The sequence below is a fragment of the Podarcis tiliguerta genome (assembly GCF_965153285.1).
Source record: "Podarcis tiliguerta genome assembly, chromosome: Z".
Lineage (NCBI taxonomy): Eukaryota > Metazoa > Chordata > Lepidosauria > Squamata > Lacertidae > Podarcis > Podarcis tiliguerta.
Window position 1 is genome coordinate 41,975,100 of NC_139553.1, and position 24,879 is coordinate 41,999,978.

Below are 24,879 nucleotides of genomic sequence, written 5' to 3' on the forward strand. Positions count from 1 at the left end.
ATCTGCCTTTAGTCTTTTGTTCCAAGCCAGAGTGGAAGTAAGATGTGATAATGAAGCTCTCCAGGAGCTACATAGTGTTGGAGATGGCATACAGGCTAATGAAGCCTGAGTCTGTGTGTGAGAGAGAGAGATGTTTTGTCAGCTCTGATTATGTTATTTTATTTGTAAGATGCAGAGCCTGTGCTGGACATGTACAAGATATTGTATGGAATTATTTGGGTGTATCTTTGAAGTTTTTGTTCTGTTTTGAAGAAAGTTCTGCAAATAAAGTTTTGAATATCTAATGTTTTATTCAAAAGGAGTCAGTTTGTATACATCCAGTTGCTTCAAGCTGCACAGTATTAACATCTGCAACAGGTGTATCTACACCTGCCCAATGATATTGTATATGGGCATTTACCAAGATTCTCCTAATTCAGTTGGAATATGTGTAGAGAAGAAAAGGTGTGGATAATGTAATTAAGGGGAGAGTTTTCAAATATGCATCAAATAACCACATCCATCCTTATGTAGCATGCTGAGGATGAGCATGAATGATTTTTGACTTGGAAAAACTCTGCTTTTATGCTTTAAACAGGTTAGTGTGTGCACAGCCTTTCTTACCAAGTCCACAAGAAAATAAAGGTAAGGAAAACACCATCAGTAGAATTAAGAGCAGAGTGTAGTTGTTTAGTCATTTAGTCGTGACCCCATGGACCAAAGCACACCAGGCACTCCTGTCTTTCACTGCCTCCCGCAGTTTGGTCAGACTCATGTTTGTAGCTTCGAGAACACTGTCCAACCATCTCGTCCTCTGTCGTCCCCTTCTCCTTGTGCCCTCCATCTTTCCCAACATCAGGGTCTTTTCCAGGGAGTCTTCTCTTCTCATGAGGTGGCCAAAGTATTGGAGCCTCAGCTTCAGGATCTGTCCTTCAAGTGAGCACTCAGGGCTGATTTCCTTAGAATGGATAGGTTTGATCTTCTTGCAGTCCATGGGAGTCTCAAGAGTCTCCTCCAGCACCATAATTCAAAAGCATCAATTCTTTAGCGATCAAGCTGAGCGACCTTTCGGCTTTGGCCCAGCCCAGCTCTGAATCTACTTGTACTTGTACTCTTCCTCAGTAGCATGTTGGATGCCTTCCAACCTGAGGGGCTCACCTTCCAGCGTCATAACTTTTATATGCCTGTAGTTTTCGTCCATGGAGTTTTCTTGGCAGGGATACCGGAGTGGCTTGCCGGTTCCTGCTCCAGGTGGATCACGTTTAGTCAAAACTCTCCACTATGGCTATCTTGGGTGGCCCCTTAGCCACGACAAGGCAGTGATCCATGAAGGAGAAGAGCAGAGTAGAAAACTGAAAAGGGTAATTAAATATAGATACACCTCACTAGTGTAAGTAGGGTAAACACCACCTAATTCACTTTGTCAGAAAAAACATTCAATCTGAAATACATATGTACCATACACAAACTAATCAATGTATAAGAAATAATGCATAAGTTGAGACGTCTTGTAAAGATACACCTTAAGAAAATCAAACATGCATAATAATATTTGGATTCATGGTATAAAACGCATGTTAGAATGTCTTCCACTATTCACAAGCACAGCAATATCTGAACTAGGAGGAAATGGTTTGCAGAGCATCTCAGAACTTGTCTAATGCAAAGAAATCCCATAAACCCAAAACCAGTTCTGCATGTCTTATCTACAAGTTTGTTAAATCTTGTGGTTTTTATTCAAGTATTTCAGTCATGAAGTACTAGAGGTTCCCTCAGCCCATATTATATGGGATCTCCTCCCCCTCCCCAATTTTCTGATACTTCAGAGAATGATTTCACTGGGGACAAAATGTTGAGTAGCATGAAGCTGACTGACTGCTGGCATAGAGTATGTGCTCTCTCCCACTGCCAAAGCCGCCATTGCCCCAGTTCTCTCCACAAGCTGCCTACCGCAGGCCCCGCAAATAATACAACTACCAGGAATCCTAATGCTACTGCTGTATGCATGTCAGTTTAATGTGCATAATTTTTATAATTTCTGTAATGCATTCTGGTTACGTAATCTAGATTTTCTGCTCATTGAGTTTAAGGTGCTTCATTGGGGGAATATATAATTTATGGCACAGAATCTACAAGACCCAGCCAGCTCTCTATACTCGCAAATGAAATAGCAACTTGGTACGATCTTCAACTGCATCAGCTCCCATCCACTAAGGCAGGGTGCTGCTATTCACAAGGACCCATTTACAGAGCCATATAAGATGAGCTCATAGCACCAAAATGTTGTATATCCTTTTTTGCTTGGAGAGAGAGAGAGACAGCACCATGCAAAGTTGTCACCATAATTTGCATCATTACCAGTTAAATGTGGGCTATAAATTATTTCAAATAAATAACTAAATATTACTTAAAACTTTCTGTATCAGAGATTGAAGAGGATTGTTCTTGCCTGGTGGTTAATGGTGGAAATACGTCTCTATACCTTCAGGCACCAGGTGATATTGTTCCTCTTCAAACAAGCCTTTGGCTGATTAATATCCTATATCCTTTTGTTTTTGCTCTTGTGTTTGTGTATTTTGGGTTTTTATCTTTTATTTTTATGAAGTGGACCATCCTGAAATCTTCAGATAAAAATGATGATGATGATGATGCCACCAATATTTTAAACTTCTCCACAACGAGATTTGAACAGATTTCTATGCTGCTTTGTATCCCTCTCATTCAAAGACCAAACTACAAATGGCACTAGAATGCCTCACTGGAAGTTCCCTCTCCTCTAAACAGCCACTGCAAGGGCTAATCATGACCAGAGCCACAGTATGTAAAGGGGTGGGGGCTGTCCACACATCCCAGAAACTCTGGTTCTGATTATAATTGCACCCACCCACCCCAGCTGCTATTTGTTGCAGGATAGATGCACCCATTATCTGAGACCTCAGGGTATAGAGCGGTATATTATTATTATTATTATTATTATTATTATTATTCCCATTTTAAGCAACGGACGCATCTCTCTATGCCAAATAGCAGCTAGATGGGGGGTCTGGTCTGTGGTGTGTGAGGAAAGTGTTAACCTCCTATGTGCATATACACACTATTTGGAATGAACTATTAGGAATAAAAGAACTAAAAAAGGATGCAACTTCCAGGGATGTATTTAGTGTCACGTCCAATGTGGACCACAGAGGAATGCTGAGTGGAGTTCTGCAAGTAGAAATCCATAGGTCCAATCTGGCTCTGCTCTCATGAACACTTAGTTAATGGCTAGGGAAGAACCAGTGTGCTGCAGTACCCCAAGTGATGTGTATTGGGGCAAACATAAATAAATCTTAATTTGACATGTATGCTTATGGCATTTGATCAGGAACGAAACCTGTTTTGCAGCAGGAAACATAAATTGGCCTCAGGTTAAGGAACAATTCTTGCCCCTACTCCAGTACCTAACTTGAATCCCTCTTCTAGAATCTTAAATAAAATCGTAAGACCATGGGTAGAATAAGCTAACGTTCAAATGTGGGGGCATATGAATTGCTGTTGAAATGCTTCCTGATGTTTCTGCAAATGTGGGTTAAGCAAAGACTCCCCCCCCCCTTCAAATTTAGTAACGAATAAACAAAACCATCAGTTGTTTTTTTAACGAATGTTACATTTTATTCTTTCAAAAATGCAACAAGGGTGCTGGCATTGTGCCAAGAATTTAAAGCCCCCTTAAGGAAATTGCTCAGTTTTCCTGTCGCTTGCAAAAGAGATGCAAAAGGTTATGTTTATTTAGGATGAAGATGGACTTGTCAAGTCACTGTGTGGTATGATCCTCATGGAAATGCTAATGCATTAAGTCTAAAACGTTTCTGCACTATCAACAGCTTCCATTCCACTCACCCCCTGGAGAACATAAATTGACAATAAATGATTGACATTCATAAATGTGCCTTCAAGCAGATTGGGGATAATTAGTAAAGCATGTGGATAACCACTCACAGAAGCCAATTGTGGCAAATCCACAAAATAAGGAACTTCCAATGCACATCAAGAGTGGCTTAGTTGTCTGAATCCTTCTTTTTAAAGGTTTCATGTGGGTTTGATTTTCCTCATCGCATTCAGGCTGAACATCCTTCCCACTCTCTCACACAAGACCTCTATGTCTTGACTTTCCGGGACCAAAGCAGGAATGAAATAGCATTCCTGATATCTCAACATGTTAGCAGTCTGAATGTTTCCAAAGACACCATATTTTCCACATGTCAAAGTCCAGGAATTTAGAGGCACTTTTATATTGCCTATACTGCAAAAACTCCCAGGGTTTTCTGAAAAGAAAAATATGCATAGTTATGGGGGTTCCCCCTTCAATTTGACTAGGGAAATCAGCAATGAAGGTGGTGGATATTGAAATGTTTAAAATGAGAACAGCAGCAACATTGTCGGCCTTGAAAAATTTGGGATTAGAAGATTGAGGAAGAATATAACCAATTAAACTCTCCTCTCAGTACTTCCTATCTGATCTTCATTAGCTGCGAAACATTACTCAAACCCCTCAGCCTCTTCACTGGCTGCAATCCTTAATGAATTTACTCTCCCTGAAGCAATCTTCTTGACTTCAACTGGGTTAACCTGGATCGAGTGGTCTGTGGATTTGTAGGCAATCACTTGCTGTTCATATCTTTATGCTACCCCACCCAAAAGAAACAAGAAACGGATGTTGGCTTATTTCATGGGCGGATGTTCTGTATTATTTTATTAATACGATCGCTGCAAGTTTGTCATGGCCTTTGGCTGGAACAATAAACTTATGAACTAGAAAAAATGAAAACCCTTAAATTAGGGGGAAAGTAGAAGTAAGGGGTTTCAAGGATAACTCCCACAGTATAATGTTTTATGAATGACAATGCTTTATGTTATCTGTCATGGGTATATTCAGTGTTAATGATACACCACATCTGGGATGTCAAAATGTATTAGAGCAATGAAGGAAAATGTAAACTAAACCCCACTGTCTTTAGAGTGGGAAAAGGTATCTAGGGTAGTACAGAGATTGCAGAAGCCCTCATGAATGAGTAATAAGTGTTTTAAGCTGGCAGCAAGAAACATACCTTATGCTGATAGCAAAGAATTGCAACCAAACCTTCTGGTGTTAATTAGGACAAAAGAGTGTTACCCGCTGCAGAAATTGGTGATAAAATCCTCTGATTTTATTTACTGTGGAGTGCTATATGCTAAAAATTAAGCATATCAGTGACAGTAGTAAAAAAATAAGTAACATGACAACATCCAAATGGGCTGTTCAATGATAAATGTGTTTCTCTTGAAAGATTTTAAATGCAACAAAAATGTCAGAGAAAGAAGCCAAAGGTAAGCATTTCCAAGTCCAATTGAATTCAGTAGAAAAAAACCTTTGTGAACAAGTAACATTCACACTTAGACCAACAGGACTTAGATATGCTCAAAATCATGCCCATTATTTCCAGCTTTTAGATAACTGTGTTTTGCACAGACAAATACTAAGGGCTCATCCACACTTACCTTTTCTCCACTCTTCACAGGCACGGCCCCTGATTTGAGGCTTCATGTCCAAGCACCCCCCTTTGAAGGTGACCCAGAAACTACAACTAATCTAGAATGCAGCAGCTAGACTGGTGACTGGGAGTAGCTGCCAAGACCACATAACACTGGCTTCCAGTACGTTTCTGAGCACAGTTCAAAGTGTTGGTGCTGAACTTTAAAGCTCTAAATGGCCTCAGCCCAGTATAACTGAAGGAGCGTCTCCACCCCCATCGTTCAGCCTGGACACTGAGGTCCAGGACACTGAGGTCCAGCTCCGAGGGCCTTCTGGTGGTTCCCTCACTGTGAGAAGCCAAGTTACAGGGATCAGGGCAGAGGGCCTTCTCAGTAGTGGCGCCTGCCCTGTGGAACGCCCTCCCATCAGATGTTAAGGAAATAAACAACTATCTGACTTTTAGAAGACATCTGAAGGCAGCCCCGTCTAGGGAAATTTTAAATGACTGATCCTTTAATGTACTTTTAATATTTTGTTGGAAGCTGCCCAGAGTGGCTGGGGAAGCCTAGCAAGATGGGCAGGGTATAAATAATAAATTCTTCTTCTCAGCGCTCTCCTTTCAAAACCCCACTCTTTAAGGCTCAATTGGAGCAAACAGCAATCTGTGGAAAACCCAGACTGACATTTGCTGTGATTCAGCATTAAAGAGCGGGTTTTCGTGGGGAAAGCTTGGGACAAAGCAAGCAAACAAAAACCCTTGAAATAAAAGGCAAAAGGTATGTGTGGATAAGCCCCAAATCCCTACCTTAAGTAGACAAATTTCAATTTTCTATAAAGATCTAGTTTATAGAAGTAAGAGGATCAACTAGTAAAGCTCATTATGGCAGGTGGAGGAAGACAGAAGGACCTGTTTAGTTAAATATATTATTGTAGGGAATGCACTAAATGGATCAGTGGCCCATGCAGATAGCATTGCCTGCATTTTCCATTCAACTTGATGACCTTCCGCACAAGAAAATTAATGTGACCAAGAGATGGAATTGAGGAATTGGCCTTTGCAGACAGTGCTAGAACATTTGTTGGCTGAATTCTCTCCCTCAAAGTCCTTTTGTACTTCATAAAATTCACACCCACCTCACCAAAGGCCCTTGAACATTATTCTGGAATCGGCATTTATAAGCTTCCTTAGGAAACGGGGTGATTTTCAGTTTGATGTTCCTAGAAATTATTTGTACTGATGAGGCGAATCCAAATGATCCATTTTTAATCAAGGGATTCCTGAAGTGAAGTACTGTGGTGAGAAGAACCAAAACAGATTGGTCTTTAGCCTTAATTAACATGACAGTGTCTCTCTCTAAAAAAATGCTAAAGTCAGGCATTTAGGAAGAATCAGGAGCCTGGATACCCTCTGTAAATGCTTTCTGAGCAGAGTTCAAATGGGTTTCCCCCCCTTATACAAAGCTAGCAAATCTTCTTTCTTTCCTGGGATGTCTTTGTTCCTAACATTGTGGCCACTGTGGAAGGTCATCACACCTCCTGGCCACATCTGAAGTAGAGAGCAGTGGAGGGTCTGAAAAACACCAGGGCACTTGTTAGTTAAGAACTCTTGAGTCTCTAATGAAGTACTAAAAAGTTAATCACTGAAAAGGTGGCCTCCTAGGAGGATGAGAATATTTGGTTTAAAAGCAAAGCTTGGGCTGGAGGAAGGAGCAAATGCATCTGTTTGTTTTATTAAGGACTGCAGAGAACATACTAGAGAGTTTAACTTAAAATATGCACAGCAACATGCCATGACTGAATTCATTGCTGTCTGACAACACAGACAATGCTCTAGATATGCAAAGTATTATATTTAAAATTATAGTTGCACTGCACATCAAAGGGGGGGGGGGGAAATGTTTTGTTCTTTGTTGCAACCAAAACAAAAAACAAAAAACCCACCCACCCCACCCTCACATTCCTGAGCTCTAAATTGAAAGTAATTTAATAGTCATATTTAAATGCATGAACATTATTTATAATGGGTTTCTGAAAAGCAGTTTGGCTGAACAAATGACAATAAAACAGTGCCTGAAACAAATTTACCTACCATACCTATTATCAGTAAGCAGCTTATATTTTATGGAAGGATTATTTCACAACTAGGACAAGGCTTTCAGAATAGGGTTAGAAACACCAAACAGTTTCGAACACAAAGAATTACAAGTGCATCTCAAAGTACCAGTGTGCCATGGAAAAGACACACTTAATTTACTATCGAACATTTCAGCAGTGAAATCTGTTTGAGTCATTCTTACCAGGGATGACACATCTTCCACCCCCCACCCCCTTTAGAGCAAAATATGGGCTGGAATACATTGCTTCTTGCTCAGTAGGAAGAAGTAATTCTGACATCATGTTTACCCCAGCAACCTCTTACAAAAAACAATTCATGCCCTCAGTAATTCCTTCAGAATGGAAACCAGTCAGTTAAGGGTGTCAACCTGTAAACTATTTTTATGTACAGATAACAGTGCTGTACATGTTTTTACACGGCTTACAATAAAGGGGCCCATTCGGGGAAGATTTCTAAGTTGTGTATGTGTGTGTCCTGCTTTACTTGGCAAGTATGTTTATTGCAGTTAGTCTGGTGTTCCACTGTTGTTTCCTATTTCATTTCACTTTTAATTTGCATACCACCTTTTTATATTACTATACACAAGGAGGTTTACAAGCTGAAATGATGATGATGATGAATATAACATGTGGAAAGGAGATCCACTTATCCTAACACTTAGTGATATGAAGGATGCATGTGCTGGGGAACTGTGGCTCCCTGGCACATATCCATTACGCGTTAGGAGACATGTGTCTCATTCCTACACTTTTAAGTATTTTACTGCAGCAGAGGCGGATTTACGGGAGCATAACTGGTTCAGTCACACAGGGTACAGAGACTTGGGGGTGCTGCAACTATTACACAGAATGGAAGGCAAGAGGCGGCGGCGGGGAAAGGGGGGGTTGCCAAATTTTGGCATCACATAGGGTGTCACTGAAATTTGAGACCTCAAGGTCTGCCACCAACTGCAGCCTACACTAGTTTAGCCACAGCAAACATTGTTTCTGTGCAAAGTGGCCAAAAGGCCAGAGACAACAAGCACAGGTTCCACTTACCAGGAAATTGTTAAAAATATTATCTTTGCAGTAGCTTCCTCCACACTGTCTTCTATGCTACTGAGCAAAACAGCAGAGGAAAGGCAGAATAGAATGTGTACACCAATAACATACCATCACTTCTTTGGATTACATCACAAATGCAAAGTCCACAAAGACCCACATCTGGAATGTGGACTGTTTGGAGCTCTATATGAGTGTCCTGCATCTTCTGCAACTGGCTGTGCTCCATCAGAAGCCTCAAACAGGCACACCTTACTACCACCTGAGATGAGAATGGCAACAGCCTGTTTACACCGGACATTAGACTTATTTTAATGTAACCTTCCCCCACAGTTAATCTAAATACTTTGGGTCAGTGTTTCCCCAACCTGGGTCTCCAGCTGTTATTGGACTACGACTCCCATCATCCCTGACCACTGGTCCTGCTAGCTAGGGATGATGGGAGTTGTAGTCTACACACAGCTGGAAACCCAAGTTTGGGAAACACTGCTATAGTCCTAATATTTAGCATAGAAAAATGCTGTCCACTGAAACATGTTGGTTTCTTTTTAACTTAGTTGCCATTCAAGCAGCATCTGTTGTTTAACTGTAGTTTTATTGTACTTCTATTTTGTTGCAGAAAAAGTCAAACGCAGCAGTTTGACTTCACCCCCAAGGTGCACTCTACTGTCTCTCAAGACAGATGGATGGCAACAACATTTTGTGTGTGTGTGTGTGATCCTTGTTATTTCATTTGAAGGGAAGTATAATTTTAAGTAATAAATATTACTAAAAACAACAACAATAATTAATAACACGCTGTACTGGGGTTAGTTTGCAGAGTCAGCTCCTGATCATCAAATGCTGATAAACCAGGTAATGATAATATATGCATATGAGCCAGCCCAGTAAGGGTTTTATGTGTGGGTTCAAATATTTATTCCTATGAGTGTGTGTGTTTCACATCACCCCCCCCCCCCAGTCTTATATGCACTGAATTAACAACACTGATTACAGTGGCTCTTAGGGCTCATCCCCACTTTCATTTGTCTCACTACCTCCCCCCCCAGGAAAACCCGTTGTTTAGCACTGAATCAGAAAGTGTGACAATTGGGTTTTCTTTGGATTGCAGTTTGTTCTGATTTAGTGCTAAAGAGTGGGTTTTCCAGGTGAAAGTGGCAGGACGGAGGCAAAACCACTTGGACCTGTCCCTAGAAAGCATGGGACAAACAGCAAACCACTCTGAGGGTGCAGAAGAGTGCAGCTTGACTTAGGTAAACTACATTTTAAGAAATGTTGGTTGCAATATAAATTTCCAGGGCAGAAACAGAAGATTTATAGTAAAAGCATACATTCATAAACTCTTGATTTGGCGCAAAAAAATTAAAAAAATATTGTATAAACAAGGCAAACTCTTTCAGTTGCCAGATACAGTACAAGGTTTTACCCGGAACATCCAAATGGAGAAATCTCTCCTAGCTTGGTTCCGGCTGGGTCCTTCAAGAAGATACAGCTGCTGTATGAAGGGTAAAGCTGAAAGATGAGTGGATCTAGTGCTTGCTTACTCAGAAACACTTTAAAGCTCAGAACAGGAGAATCTCTTTTAATAGCACGGTTCACTTGATTTGATTGTTTACAGTGAATTTTGTAAAATATGTAGGAAAGGCAACATCTGGTTTGGTTTATATCAGCTGTTTACATAGAAGACACTGGAAGCTACCACCTGAAAAAATATTATAATCCTCATTCAAAGGGAACTTGTCTCAGAGTACTATAGGACACATCAGAATCTGCAATTAGCCAGCTTTTCACCTCTGGGTGCTGCTACACTTGGGAATAAATAAAAACACGAATCCTTTAAGAACAGCTCAAATGTAATTTTTGTTTTAGGAAAACATACATAGAACTATTCTGAAAAGTGATGGGTCTCTTTTATACTTGTCTTTCCTGATTCATCCTCTATGTTTCATTTGCAGTTGATGTCTGATTAAACAATCACCAGGCTATTGTGGTTAGGAAGACTACTGCAACAGTACATTGCTAAAAACTGAACAAGCATAAAAAGCATGTAGTAGCCCTTTGTGCCGATTTTTTAAATCCATTGATCTCTTTGATAAATCAGAACTAAAACAGAAAGACAAAAGTGATGTTTTCTAGGAATGATAAAGTCAGAAATCAACCTTCTAAGGTTACAGATCCAAGCACATGTTAAGTAAGTCCAAGGAAGTGAGTTGAACTTCTAAGTAAACATGGATGGGATTGAGTTTTAAGAGGTGGCTTCACACAGGTCCAATTGCCAAGGGTAACACGATGAGTATGGGGGTAACATGAAGGAAGTGGCAATCGCTTCCTGCACTGTCTTGAAAATCTGAAGAGAGAGTGTGTGGCAAAAATAAAGGGCTTACAATGTGGCTGAATTCATACTGAAAAAATGCTGTATTGAAAATAATATGCCGTTTCTACTTGTGCTTTTTGATCTGCAGGGACTCATTCACATGTGCAAATCCTCTGAAGTCTACAGTCATGTGATTATCACTTATGTTAGAATGGTCTCTGTCCAGTTACAGGCATCACCGGTTTTTAAGGAGTGGTGACATGCCTAGTAGTTGTCTGCTTCCACTTCATTTTCAAAAAAAGGCCCTCTGAGTTTCCTTCATCTTTACTGTCTGTTAAATGCTGTCCTTTGAAGTGGGTGGGGGATTTTGAGAAGCCACAGACGAAATGCAGTACAGTTTCAATTCCAAATCCTGGCTTAAAACAAACACCCTCTTAATTGCTTGTAGTGCATTTGCTGGCTGGGATTCCGGGGGTTTTTCCCAGCCAATTCTTCAAGCAAACTACAAAACTGCACAGAATGCCAGTGAAATTGTGAAAGCTGTTTACCCTGCATTTCTGAAGATGGAGCAATGCTAAAATCAGTGCCCAACATCTTCTAAAGCTGGGGTCTCCAATGTGGCACCCATGGGCGCCCTGAGACAGCCACCTTTCCATTTTCCTTCTGTTAAATTAGTAGTCTATGGTCTTCACAACTGTTTCTTGGATTTCCAAATGTGGTCCTGGGCTTAAAATGATTGAGAACCTCTGTTCTAAAATTCTCAAGTTTTAAAGCACTAAACAGGCTGTGACAGGATTCCAGAAAATGTGCAAGAACCCATAAAAGAAAAGAAACTTCTGCCCTCAATTTCATAATGAAAAGTCAGTTTTGTGGACTTTTTGGCTGACCTGATCCTCTTCTATGGCATTTGGAGAACCAGTGCAACAACTTTATTTCCAAATTCTTTCAAAACCTCAACGCAGATATGTCTTTAACAGCTTTCACTTGTGTTTGTAGGAGGCAGGGTGGAGTATTTGTGGAAGGTGAAAGAAAACCATAGTCAGAAGTATTTGTGTGAGATTGGTAAGGAACCGTCAAATAAATCCCAGGATCAGGTTGTTACCATGCAAACACATATTCTCCCAGTCTTCTCTTTCATATAAATCCCAGGATCAGGATGCTACCATGCAAACACATGTTCTCCCAGACTTGTTTTAAGGTCCAGCCTTTGTTTTTGTACTTGCACTTATATTTGCCTCCCACTGATGTATGATTTCCTTCTATAGGGTACTAATGTTTCTGCTCTCTTGTTTTGTTACAGACGTGTGGTGGTTTTATGTCGACTTTATATTTTCTGTTTGTTCTCCATACAACCGGGGGGGAAAATAAAAAAAAAAAGTTTTTAAAAATATTCAGGAAAATACAAATGTACTTCTTTTGGCTGTGAAAAATAAAAAATAAACAAACAAGTTTCCTTCAGCTTTGCAGCCTATTAAATGTATTTCCTTTTAAGTGGGAACATGACATGATGATACTTTGGTTAGAGTGGGTTCCTTAAAATGATGACTCACAGAGGTACATTTAAAGCGCTTGAGAATCAATTCTTTTCGTAAGCTCTTAAGCATTATTTCAAGCATGAAATGCACTGGTTAACTAGGAAGTAATAGTGAAGGCATATCCATGTAATAGATGCCATAATATTTTCCTTTCAAAAGCCCAGCCCTCGACTGAGTTGGAAAACCCCAGTGTTGGGTGTTAACGATGATGCTGAACATGGCATGCAGCACTATTATATGCTATCAGGAGGAAATATCTTCTGCAGCTGTTGCATGAAGAGGAGGTACCCAGACTCAGCAATAGGTTAGTGAATGTTGCTGCCACTACAGCAGGGGTGAGGGACATTTTTCAGCCAAAGGACCATCCCTTTCTGGCCTACCTTCTTAGGGCCACACGTGTCAGTGGTAGGTGGGACCAGAGGGAAAACTGGGTAGAGAATAAATGTCAGGGTGGGTGCCTGGAGCAGGTCGGAAACAACTCAGACGGTGTCAGTGAAGTTAATGAGCTTTATTCAAAGAAACAAAACAGCTCAGGAGGCCAGGCCGAGTGAGCACAGCAACTCTTCCCAGTAGATGTCTCATGGAGGTACTCAAATGATAAGTGCAGGTTCTGGATTGGTTCACTCGGGGAGAGGTGCTCCTTCAGGTATTGTGGTCCTGAGCCATTTAACACTTCATAGGTCAAAACCTGCACTTTGAATTGTGCCCAGACACTAATTGGCAGCCAGTGCAGTCAGGCTAGGATTGGCATTATACACTCAGTAGTGGAGCCAACATGAATAAAATATTCAAGTGTGTGTGTGCGCGCGCGCGCGTGCAGGTAAGCCCTGCCCCATATAATTGACTGACCTTGGCATCTAGGAGTTGGCTCCTATGTGCCACAGTGAGTAAACTGGCCATCAAATTCTGCACTAGGCGAAGTTTCTTAACTGTCTTCAGAGACAGTCTTATGTATAACATTGAAATGTGTATAGCATTGCAATAATCTAATCTAGAGGTTACCAGAGCACAGATAACAGTAGTTAGGCTATCTCTGTCCAGAAAGGGATGCTTTTGGGCCAGCAGCCAAAGCTGATGGAAGCCATGCTACCAAGGCCACTTGAGCCCCAAGGGATAGCAATGAATACAGAACCCCTAAGTTGCATATAAAAACAGACTACAAACAGTGCATTTTTTGTTTTAGGTAAAAACACAGTCAGCTGACAGTGATATCAGTCATTCCTCTGCATGCTGAAGAATGCATACAATGCCATTGTGATATAATAATAATATTAGTAGACACATATTGCATCCTGCAAACAGATATGAGGGGTATGCAGCAGCTCTGTGTATACCTAACATTATGAAACAAATTGGAGTGATTTGGGGAGAGGTTCTGACTATTCTGAGCCAGATCGCACAGTTGACAAGTTATCTTGAGTCAGATCAAAGACTCCCTTAACTTCAGAGTGGCTCTGTAGCCTCAGCTGCCCACAAAATGTGCAACCATTTGTTTTTGTTTTCCAAAACTCAACAAACCAACTGAGGAAACACCCAGAACTTGAGAGGGAAAGTGGTGGTGGGATCTTTCATCTTGTAAGACTGGTTTAGCTTTTCATCACAGTGAACTATTTCCCAAGGGCATTCCAATCACATTGATTTGGGGCAAGGGATTTAAAACTGTGCTTTAGTTTAGTCTATCATAGTATCCCCCAAAATTCATGGGAGGCAGAACCCCACCCCCACCCCTTAAGGTAACAGGGCCCTTGCCAGGAGATTAATTCCCAATGCAACTCCGTGCCCCCCCCCGTGATTCTTATTGTACTCACTCCAAAGAGAACCATTATAACTATCCTTCTAAAATCTGTCAGGCTTCATCCCTTGTCTGCAAATGCATACAATTCTGGCAGAAAAAGAAAAAGGTGCCCTACATGAAAATCCTGGGACGTATCCACCTACAATTTGGTAAATTCAATCCACTTTAGAAAAGCTGCTATGCCTGCAAATTCCATCCACTCTGTGAAAAAGAAAAAAGTTATAGCCACTTTAGATTTCCTATTGTAGTGAATAGGGTGTATGGGATCAGAACTTCATTTTTAACAGATCCGATTTGGTATCAAATAACAAGTCAAATTGAAAAGACACAGTGTGGCTTCCAAACAAGTCATGCTGCTTCCCAACATGATAGATACAAATCAAATCTTGTGCCTGGTGCACATCCCCAACAGATACCGCACATTCCTAGCTGACACTGGAAACCCCTCTCCCTCCATTTTAAAGCACTTAAAAAGCATGAAAGATGCTATTTGGCATGTCCCACTTTCAAACTTCCATTAAAAAATTCATCCTCCCCCTAATCCAAAGTTAATTCACATGTGCAAAGGGGCAACTCCTGCAGCTCAGCAGTCTGTTCTTTCTGTACCTTGGCTTGCTTTGTGTTGGGCTTGGACGTTATGAAGCAGATTTTATTCTCTATTATCTTTAGGCAAGAGAAGTTGGAAGGTACCTATTCAGACACCTCTACTGTGATGAAGAAATGGTGTGTTATGGGTGCACCAAATTTACGAACATGACTACCATTGATTTCAATGTGGCTACTCTGAGTAAAATTTAGTTGGATACAATCTAGGGCTTCCAGTTCAGAAGGGAGGTTATCCAGGCTTGGTGGTGTTCCAGCAACTCTTTTAATACTCTTTTGGTACAATATGCATAGCAATAACCTAGCAAATCTGGGTTTCCTGGATCATACTTAATTCAAAAAATGTCAAACTAAATGACTTTCATATTCTTTAAATTTCTATGGGTTGCAGATAGCCTTGGTTCAGATAAATTGAATTCTACTGTAATCCCCGAGTACTTAAAGGATTTTGAACATTATCTTGATAATTATTTTGTCTTCTCTTTACTCATTTACTGACTTATATAGGATTTATAGCATTTTTTACTGTGAGATCTTCCCCTGCAAATAAGCAATCCCATTGAGACTTCATATATTACTGTTTTGGAGCATCTTTCTTGCTATGGTAATATTTCCTAAATTGCTTTTGAACACAGTAAAGAATTCAAATGCTAAGTTCTCAAGGCATTAAGGATCAGCTGGTGCTTCCTGCAAAACTCTTGACAAAATCCCATTAAGGAAGGAGGGAGGGAATTCTGCTGATACAATTCATCATACTGTGCATTTATCTAATTCTTTTCCCCCTCAGTGCTCATTATGAATTTTAGTAGTGAGACAGACATTTCACTTCTAAATATTTCAGTGATGTCAACAGCTTATTGGTTCTTCATATTCTCAAGCTGAGATCCACCACAGACCAAACATCTGTCAACCCAAAGGAATTGGGTTTGGAGGTACTGCAGTATCTCCCCCACCCCCCTTTAAACATGGTATCTGAAAACAGAAAAACCATAATCTTGAACCTATCTTGCCAATGAACAGAAGGGTTGAGAATAGTATGCACTGATCAGTCGACTATGCAAGTCAAAACTTGCCCCAGATCCTATTTGCACGAAAAAATGTAGAGGATGATGATGATGATGATGATTTAATATCAATGCACACATCACAGTGGCCATGTTATCCATGTCCAGGAAAGGGTGCAGTTGATGCACCAGCTGATGATAGGCATTTTTTTTACCATAGAGGCCACAAGGGCCTCCATGGATAAATATGGTTTCAAGAACATCCTACACTTTCAGAGGGAGTGCAACCATATCTAGAACAGGCAGACCTGGGAATCACTTACCCATCGTGAAGCAGGACTTAGCTTCAATCTATTGATCCTCATCTACTCCACCACTGTATCCAGTCATGTGTTCAGCTTATGCATGGCCTCCTCTGACTCAGATTTAATGGAAAAAGTAGAGCTGTAGACATGTAGTCCCCTGATGCTATTCTCTGGTAACGGTCATGCAAGAAGGAGCAGAACCACCGTAAAACAGTGCCTCCAACTCCCAACAGAAATGCTCCATTGACTATGGTCAATGGTGTCAAAAGCCACTGAGATATCCAATGGTAGCAGTAGGGTTGCACTCCTCCTGTCTCTCCCTTGAATGAGCTCATGTCAGGGTGAACACGGCTGAATTTATGTCCAACACATGCCTGAAAATGGCAGGAATGCCTGGAATGGCTCCTGGTAATCTGTTTCCTCCAATAGTGACTTTAGGTGAACTGCCGCTGTCTGCTTGAGCCCCTTACTCAAAAAGGTGGTATTAGACACTGGACGATAGTTGTCAACACCTCAGGGTCTAGGGAGGGTTTTTCCAGGAGGGGGCATAGTACTTCCTCATTCAAGACAGTTAAGACAACCCAGCACCAAAATTATGTGTTAACCATCACCTGGACTTCCCCTGACTAGATCCTCCCCACTTGCCAGCTTGAATGGACAAGCCAGGATAGGCAAGGGTCAAGAGGTGGAATGGACACTTTGAAGCACAATGTCAACATCCTATGGCCTCAATAGCTGGAACAGATCCGACAGAACTGGATAAGACAGGAAGCTCACCAGCAGAGGCTACCATTTGCCTTCTCCATGTGCAAATCAGCAAATGCTGCTGCTGCACATAAACTAGGTGACCTATACATGGGAGTGCTGGTGCAAACTGAAAGGGGCAGGATGCACATAACTGCATAAAAGCTCTCATTGCCATCCAGAATGCAGGCAAAGGAGAACAGGCTCACATGTCTCTCAATGCAGAAAAGAAAGTGTATCTTCTCATATGTATTGTGCATGATTCTCACCAGCACCACATCTGGTTGCATGTGACCATCTCTGATTGAGGCCAAAGTAATTTGTCCAAGGTCACAAAGTACATGAACTGAACATTGCACCTCCGGATTTCAGTGTAATGCTTCAAACTTTCATGATTTTTAACAAAGTAATACCTTAATGCCATTGACCCCCCCAAATTTTAAAATGACAATGACAAGATCTCAAACATGATTGGAAGTCAACTCCAACGAGCTTAGTTGGGATTTAATCATAGGAAAGCACTTAAGTGTAGTAACTGATCTCAGAGCACATAACAGAAATGGTGAATCTAAGCAGCATGAATGCAACAGTACCTAGACATGGCTACTAGAAGGGAACATATGGCCACTAGAAGGGAACCTATTTTAAGGTCACATTCCTATGTGTATCTACTTAGGAGTAAGTTCCATAGTATTCTCTGAGGTTTACTTCTAAGTAATCATGCATAGAACTAGGCTGCATGCTTTCTAAACAAATAACAGGATATAAGAATAATACAAAAGTAACAATGGTTGCAGCATAAATTTATGACCATGTCGCAGTCAAACCTAGACCTCTTGACCCTGTCTCATTTGAATAACTTATCACTTAACTTAACTTAATAACTTATAACTTATTGAAATATATATAAGATATATACACTTTATCAGTCTGACAGATCTGAGCTACAAATCCAGGTAGGTGGGGATTAAATAATCTTAATTCACAGTGTTCAGTTAAGTGAGCTGCAGACTGCAAGTGAGGCTTCTTAAAGCAGTAGTGTGCAGCTATAATGAGGACAGGTAAGAACTTTCAAAGTTCTGAAGATAATTGGCTTTGCTACTAAAGGGTTGCAAAATCAAAATTATCTCTCATTTCTGAAAGGATAAGGATCAAAATGATCCTTAATGGTAACAACACAAAAAAATCAAAGCGTTGGATTTTTTTTTTTTTGTTATTGCTAAAAATAAAGTAATAAATTACAGAAAACCAACAATATGCTATTGTATAATTCTTAATAGGGAGAATTCCACTTTCAAATTTCCTTCAGTTGGCATTTCCTTCATTTGGTTCTTTTGCACTGACCCCCAATCTGCAGAGGCATTTGGGAATATAAAAAGATAATTTCACATCCACTGTTTCCCCTTAGCTGTAACAAATTAGCTACATTTTATACTTTTGTCCAGCTCTTTTTATGAGCATGGAGAGTTTAAACAGAAAGCATTCACAGTACATAGATTAATTAGATGTTTCATTTAGGGGGGGGGGAGGAAAATGAGTTGCAGAGTATAATATAAAACACAGCAGGCTTTGACTTTCTGCCTGAAAGCGGTTTTAAAGAAATAATAATAATTAAGAGGGAAATGAACAGCACATGGTATTCTATGCATAAATCAGAGATATTAAAGGCAAATATTTGCTTTTAGATTATGAAGAACTGAGATTTAGCCATAAAAAAGGACTTGAGATGTTAATTTAGCTAAACATGAGCTCTAATCAGTCATTCGTCCTGCGTCTTATTCCATGGCCACGTGTAACAAAAATCAGAGGCAATAGTATTATAACTCAACCTTTCACTGCAAGATGGAATTGGGAAGCGTCTCCCCCTCCTTATCTCTGAATCCCTTTGCACACCTCTAAGCCCCATCGCACATTTAGAAGAAGCAGTTAGAGAGCTGTATGGAATGCAATAAATTAATCTGGACTTAGTGGGTGGATAAAAGGTTCAGATGGGGTTTGTTATAGACCTGGAGAATGTGAAGAAAGAGGAAAATGGAATCTTGCATGAACATAATGGGAAAGCAAACAGAGGCAGTGAGGTGGTGATGGCAGCTTTTTGTATTTTAAATACTGGTATTTAAACAGCAAAAATCCAACTTCAATCATCTGAGTGCAAACAAATATTGGAATACTGCTGCCCTGACTTCAGAGACCCAACAAATAAGAAGTTGTGTCCTCGGACAGTGACACACAGCGGCCCAAGAGCATCAACATGGGAAAGTGGGGGGTTTTTTTTGGGGGGGGGGGAATTCCGAACCAATTCTAGGCAGCTACAAATTCAAATGTCTCACACTACAGCAATTAAATCAAGAATGAGTTCGAAGTTTAAATAATATGAATTAGTTTAGAACTATCCCCAAGGCATTAAAACCAGTGTACAAGACAGCTACTGATAAGTGCGACTGGAATTCAGCTGTCATAGAATGTGGGAGTCAAATATGGGACTGGCTCCCTCCAATGCAGCATTCCAAATGGCCTATTTTTATGTGGTGATATCATAGCAGACAATTCAGGATGCACCAAGAAGTCTGCTAAATGAAAAGCTAAGGATTTTTTGTTTAAAAAAGTATATGTTGTGTAGTCAGGCAGTCAGAACCTTTAGATTAAACTAGCTAGTCTTATTTGTTCACCACATTTGTCCTCCTTCTTCCAAGAGGGTTGAGATACCATACATGGGAGTAATTCCAATTAATCCAGAAACCAGCAGCTAGACTGGTGACTGGGTGTGGCCGCCGGGACCATATAAAACCGGTCCTGAGAGACCTGCATTGGCTCCCAGTACATTTCTGAGCACAGTTCAAAGTGTTGGTGTTGATCTTTAAAGCCCTAAACGGCCTTGGTCCTGTACACCTGAAGGAGCATCTCCACCCCCATTGTTCAGCCCGGACACTGAGGTCCAGCTCCGAGGGCCTTCTGGCAGTTCCCTCACTGCGAGAAGCGAAGTTACAGGGAACCAGGCAGAGGGCCTTCTTGGTAGTGGCGCCCGCCCTGTGGAACGTCCTCCCATCAGATGTCAAGGAAATAAGCCACTATCCTACTTTTAAAAGACATCTGAAGGCAGCCCTGTTTAGGGAAGTTTTTAATGTTCAATGCTGTATTGTAATATTCGGTTGGGAGCCACCCAGAGTGCCTGGGGAAACCCAGCCTGATGGGTGGGGTATAAATAAATTATCATTATCATCATCATCATCATCATCATCATCATCCCATTTCCATCTCATACAACACTGTGTGGAAAGCTAGGCTGAGGTAATGCCTTGCATTGGGAAACCTATGTTCAAACCCTGACTCAGCCTTAGTGGATATTCTTGGACTTGTGAACCAAATCCTGTGGCTTGGTTCACATGGAACCATAAACTATTGTTTTAAACAAACTGAAGTATAATGTGAACAAGCAGCATGTCCGTACACCCTCCAAAGCCATAGTCTGATTAGAGGGAACCAGGCAGACGGCTTTTTCGGTAGTCGCACCAGCCCTGTGGAACAGCTATGTTATTTTTAAAAGACACCTGAAGGCAGCCATGCTCAGGTACGTTTTTAGTGTGTGATATTATATTGTGCTTTTACTATTTTTTGTTGGGAGCTGCCCAGATTGGCTGGGGCAACCCAGTCAGATGGGCAGCATATAAATGATAAAAGTCGTAATAAAATACTTATCTATCTATCTATGAAACACCAGCCAATCAGGTGTTCCCTGCTGCAGGCACCTGTTATATTTAAACACACATTCACATATAGCAAAGTCCCCCCCCTTTTTTTTGCATGTAGGATATGGGTACACACTAAAAACATAACATAATAACCACAAGCACATAAAAAAAAGGATTCATTAGCAGCATAATCAAATTAATGTTTCCCAGTCTGCAGAAGATAGCAGCGAGGAACATAAGAGGTCAGCTGCTATCAGCTCTCTGTACAATACTCTAGATGGCTTCAGAACCCCAGAGATGCTAAGTAAGTTGGACAGTTTAAAATGACTCCAGGACATGGAGGCAGAGTTCACTTGGAAGTCATGAAATTTCACTGCATCTATGATGGCTGCTTTGCGGCATTATAAGAACAAACACTCACAGCACTCACATCAGCAAGCAACTTTGAGACACTGTTCTACCTTCTGTACTTAGCTAAGCTCTTATATTTTTAAACAGCAAGAGAGGGAGAAAGAGGAACCATCAACATGCATTTTTTAAATATGTTCTTTTCTGCAGTTCCAATGCTGAAATCACACTCCCTCAAAACTAATAAATGCTTTTCGAAATCTGCCAAAGCAGGAACAGGATTTCTTAGGATTCGTGGTTTCCAGTGCAAAGAGGAGGAGTCCACTTGCTGTGTGGTCAAGTGTCGTTCCATCTCCTAAGCAGGAGTGGAGAGAAGAGCAAGAAGCAGTAGGTTCATCCATGGTGTTCTTTTTGCAAGAGAACTTCCCAAAACATTGTGTCCAATGCATTTTCTGGGGGATCTAGTACAGCGTTATATACGCTTCAGGTTACATACACTTCAGGTTACAGACTCCGCTAACCCAGAAATAGTACCTCAAATTAATAACAACAACAACAATAATAATAATAATAATAATTTTTATTTATACCCCGCCCTCCCCAGCCAAGGCAGAGCAACAAGCAATAATAAAAACAAGTTGAATGAATACAACTTAAAAACAAGATTAAAATAAAACATTAAAATATTAAAATGCAGCCTCATCACAGGAGGAGAAAGGAAAAAGAAAAAAGAAAGAGGGGGGAGGAATCAAATTGACTCCAAGCCAAAGGCCAGGGGGAGCAACTCTGTCTTACAGGCCCTGCGGAAAGAAATCAGATCCTGCAGGGCCCTGGTCTCATGAGGCAGAGCGTTCCACCAGGCCGGAGCCAGAGTTGAAAAGGCCCTGGCTCTGGGTGAAGCCAATCTAACTTCCTTAGGGCCCGGTACCACTAGGGTGTTGCTATTTATGGACCTTGAGGCTCTCCATTAGGCATACCTGTAGGTCCTGTAGGTACGAGGGTCCGAGGCCGTGAAGGGCTTTAAAGGTCAAAAGCAGCACCTTAAATCTGACCTTGTACTCCACCGGGAGCCAGTGCAGCTTGAAAAGCACTGGGTGAATATGCTCCCATGGCAGAGACCCCGTGAGGAGCCTCGCTGCAGCATTCTGTACCCGCTGGAGTTTCTGGGACAGCTTCAAGGGCAGCCCCGCGTAGAGCGAATTACAGTAGTCAAGCCTGGAGATGACCGTTGCATGGATCACTGTGGCCAGGTCGGGGCGGGAAAGGTAAGGGACCAACTGCTTGATGCAGCGAAGGTAGAAAAATGTCATCTTGGCTGTTGCTGTAACCTGTGCCTCCATGGAAAGGGAGGCGTCAAGGATTACATCCAAACTCTTAACGGAAGGCAATGGCACTAATTGGGCCCCCGCAAGAGAAGGGAGTTGGTCCCTCATCTCCATGCCATCCCGACTCAACCAGAGGACCTCTGTCTTCAAAGGATTTAGTTTCAATCGGCTCCCACAAAACCATCCAGCCACAGCTTCCAAGCATCTGGTCAGTGTGTTCGGGGCCGAGTCGGTGTGGCCATCCATCAGCAGATAGAGCTGAGTGTCATCAGCATATTGGTGACAGCCCAGCCCAAAGCTCCAGACAATCTGGGCAAGGGGGCGCATAAAGATGTTAAAAAGCTTTGGGGAGAGGAATGCACCCTGTGACACTCCACACACCAAGGAGTGGTGACAACGTCTCCCTCCCTAGCACCACCCTCTGTCCCTGGCCAGAGATAAAAGAGGACAGCCATTTACGGGCTATGTTCTGTATCCCCACATCGGCGAGGCAGTGGTCCAGAAGATCATGATCGACCATGTCAAAGGCTGCTGATAAATCTAAAAGGATCAGCAGCCTTGACCCGCCTCGATCCAATTGTCTACGGAGATAATCTGTTAGGGCAACCAGAGCCGTCTCTGTCCCAAAACCAGGACGGATACCGGACTGAAATGGATCTAAAGCCGATGTTTCCTCCAGAAACCTACCAAGCTGTTCAGCAACTGCTCTCTCAATTACCTTACCCAGATATGGAAGATTTGAAACTGGGTGGTAATTGGATAGGTCTGGCGCTGTGGGTAAAACCTCAGTGCCTAGGACTTGCCGATCGTATGGTCGGCGATTCGAATCCCCGCGGCGGGGTGAGCTCCCGTCATTCGGTCCCAGCTCCTGCCCACCTAGCAGTTCGAAAGCACTCTTAAGTGCAAGTAGATAAATAGGGACCGCTTTATAGCGGGAAGGTAAACGGCGTTTCCGTGTGCTGCGCTGGTGCTGGCTCGCCAGAGCAGCTTCGTCACGCTGGCCACGTGACCCGGAAGTGTTTTCAGACGGCGCCGGATCACGGCCTCTAGAGCGAGATGAGCACGCAACCCTAGAGTTGGACACGACTGGCCCGTACGGGCAGTGGTACCTTTACCTTTACCTTAAAGGATCTAGTGAAGTTTTCTTTAAGAGCGGGCACACCACTGTTTCCTTCAGTTCCCCTGGGAATGTCCCCGGGCCAAGGGACAAATTGATAATTTCAACCAGGGAGTTCCGCGCGACATCTGGACACACCCTAATCAGCCAAGACAGGCACAGATCGAGGAGGCAGGTGGTGGGCCCACCAGTTTGGAGGAATCTATCCACATCAGCAGGGAGTATCCAATTGAAATGGTCCAGCACTGGACCCGAAGACAGTTGAGGGGCCTCCAGTTCAGTTGCTGTATCTAAATTGGCAGGGAGGTCTAAAGAACTTTGCTTCAGGATAAGAACAGAAATCGTGCTCCAGTGGCGCGGTGGCAGTGGGAGGCCCCATTAGCTAAAGTGGTGCTTCAGGTTCAGAACAGTTTCAGGTTAAGAACGGACCTCCGGAACGAATTAAGTTCTTAACCCGAGGTACCACTGTAGTTACTGTGTCTTACAAGATGGTGTCACATGCTAGGTTATCTCATGATGGGATTTTACAATAACTGGGAGGTGCCCATAAAACTCTCACATCTGTTAGAAGATATTTTACCTTCCATTTTTATTGGAGCCACTTACACTGTTAAAACTTTAGTGTATCTGAGTTTTTGTTATATATGTATGCAAGCATATGCACATATAATACAGGGATAATGAGTGACCCAGTGAGCTTTGCAGCTATGCATGCTCTCTCTCTCTCTCTCTCTCTCTCTCTGTCTGTCTCACTAGATTTAAAAAAATATTTGCACAGAGGTTGCCATTGCTTTTTTAAAAAATGCTGACAATCCACACAATAAATTTATTACACAGATAAATCTGCTGACAATATTTTTTATTATTCTTATTAAAGTTTGTATGCCGCCCTTCTTCCAAACACAAAATACATAATAAAAGCAAGAACCAAAACAAAAACTAACCAATAGCTCAGCTGGTTAGAGCATGGTACTGATAACGCCAAGGTTGCAGATTTGATCCCTGTATGGAATGGCTGCCTATTCCTGCATTGCAGGGGGTTGGAATAGATGATCCTTAGTGTCCCTTCCAACTCTACAAGTCTGTGATTCAATAACACCTCTCCCATTTTATCCTTTTGTACCAGCGGGTACATAGTTGGGTGTCACATGGCCAATTTGGTAAGCCAGGGATCATGGTTTGTTGGTCCTGCTTGCACTGGGAGATCAGCAAAATGAAAGTGATATTTCCATTCACACTAAATGATATAACATGCCAACAGGGCCACTACATCTCTCAGCTTTTACTTTGGATGCAAAAGTCCACAGAATATTAACTGATTATCTTGCTAAATCCTCTTTAATTATTATCCAAAGCATTCATAGGGCTTGTTTTGTGCCAAATGACCATTATCTTAAATTTTAATTTATGTAATATTCCTAGGCTTAAGAAAATAATTGTGTGATATAAAACAGGACTGACTCTCTTTAAAAAA

General features: G+C 41.6%; 1 protein-coding gene across 12 annotated transcripts in view; it reads right to left on the bottom strand.

The window, feature by feature from the left end:
- Positions 1-270: 270 nt before the first annotated feature.
- Positions 271-24,879, bottom strand: part of LOC310669042 (uncharacterized protein) — a 143,241-nt gene continuing 118,632 nt past the window's right edge. For 4 of the 12 annotated variants that reach the window (XR_014506970.1, XR_014506973.1, XR_014506974.1 and 1 more), the window contains 2 exons: positions 4,175-4,283; positions 271-1,331 (listed from right to left, as the gene is read on the bottom strand). The gene's annotated coding sequence lies outside the window, so the exon portion shown is untranslated. Of the gene's footprint in view, positions 1,332-4,174; positions 4,284-6,604; positions 7,041-8,623; positions 12,471-20,854; positions 21,319-23,593; positions 23,696-24,879 lie in introns of those variants that run through there. The other 8 variants (XR_014506978.1, XR_014506979.1, XR_014506980.1 and 5 more) reach the window with 6 other exon arrangements.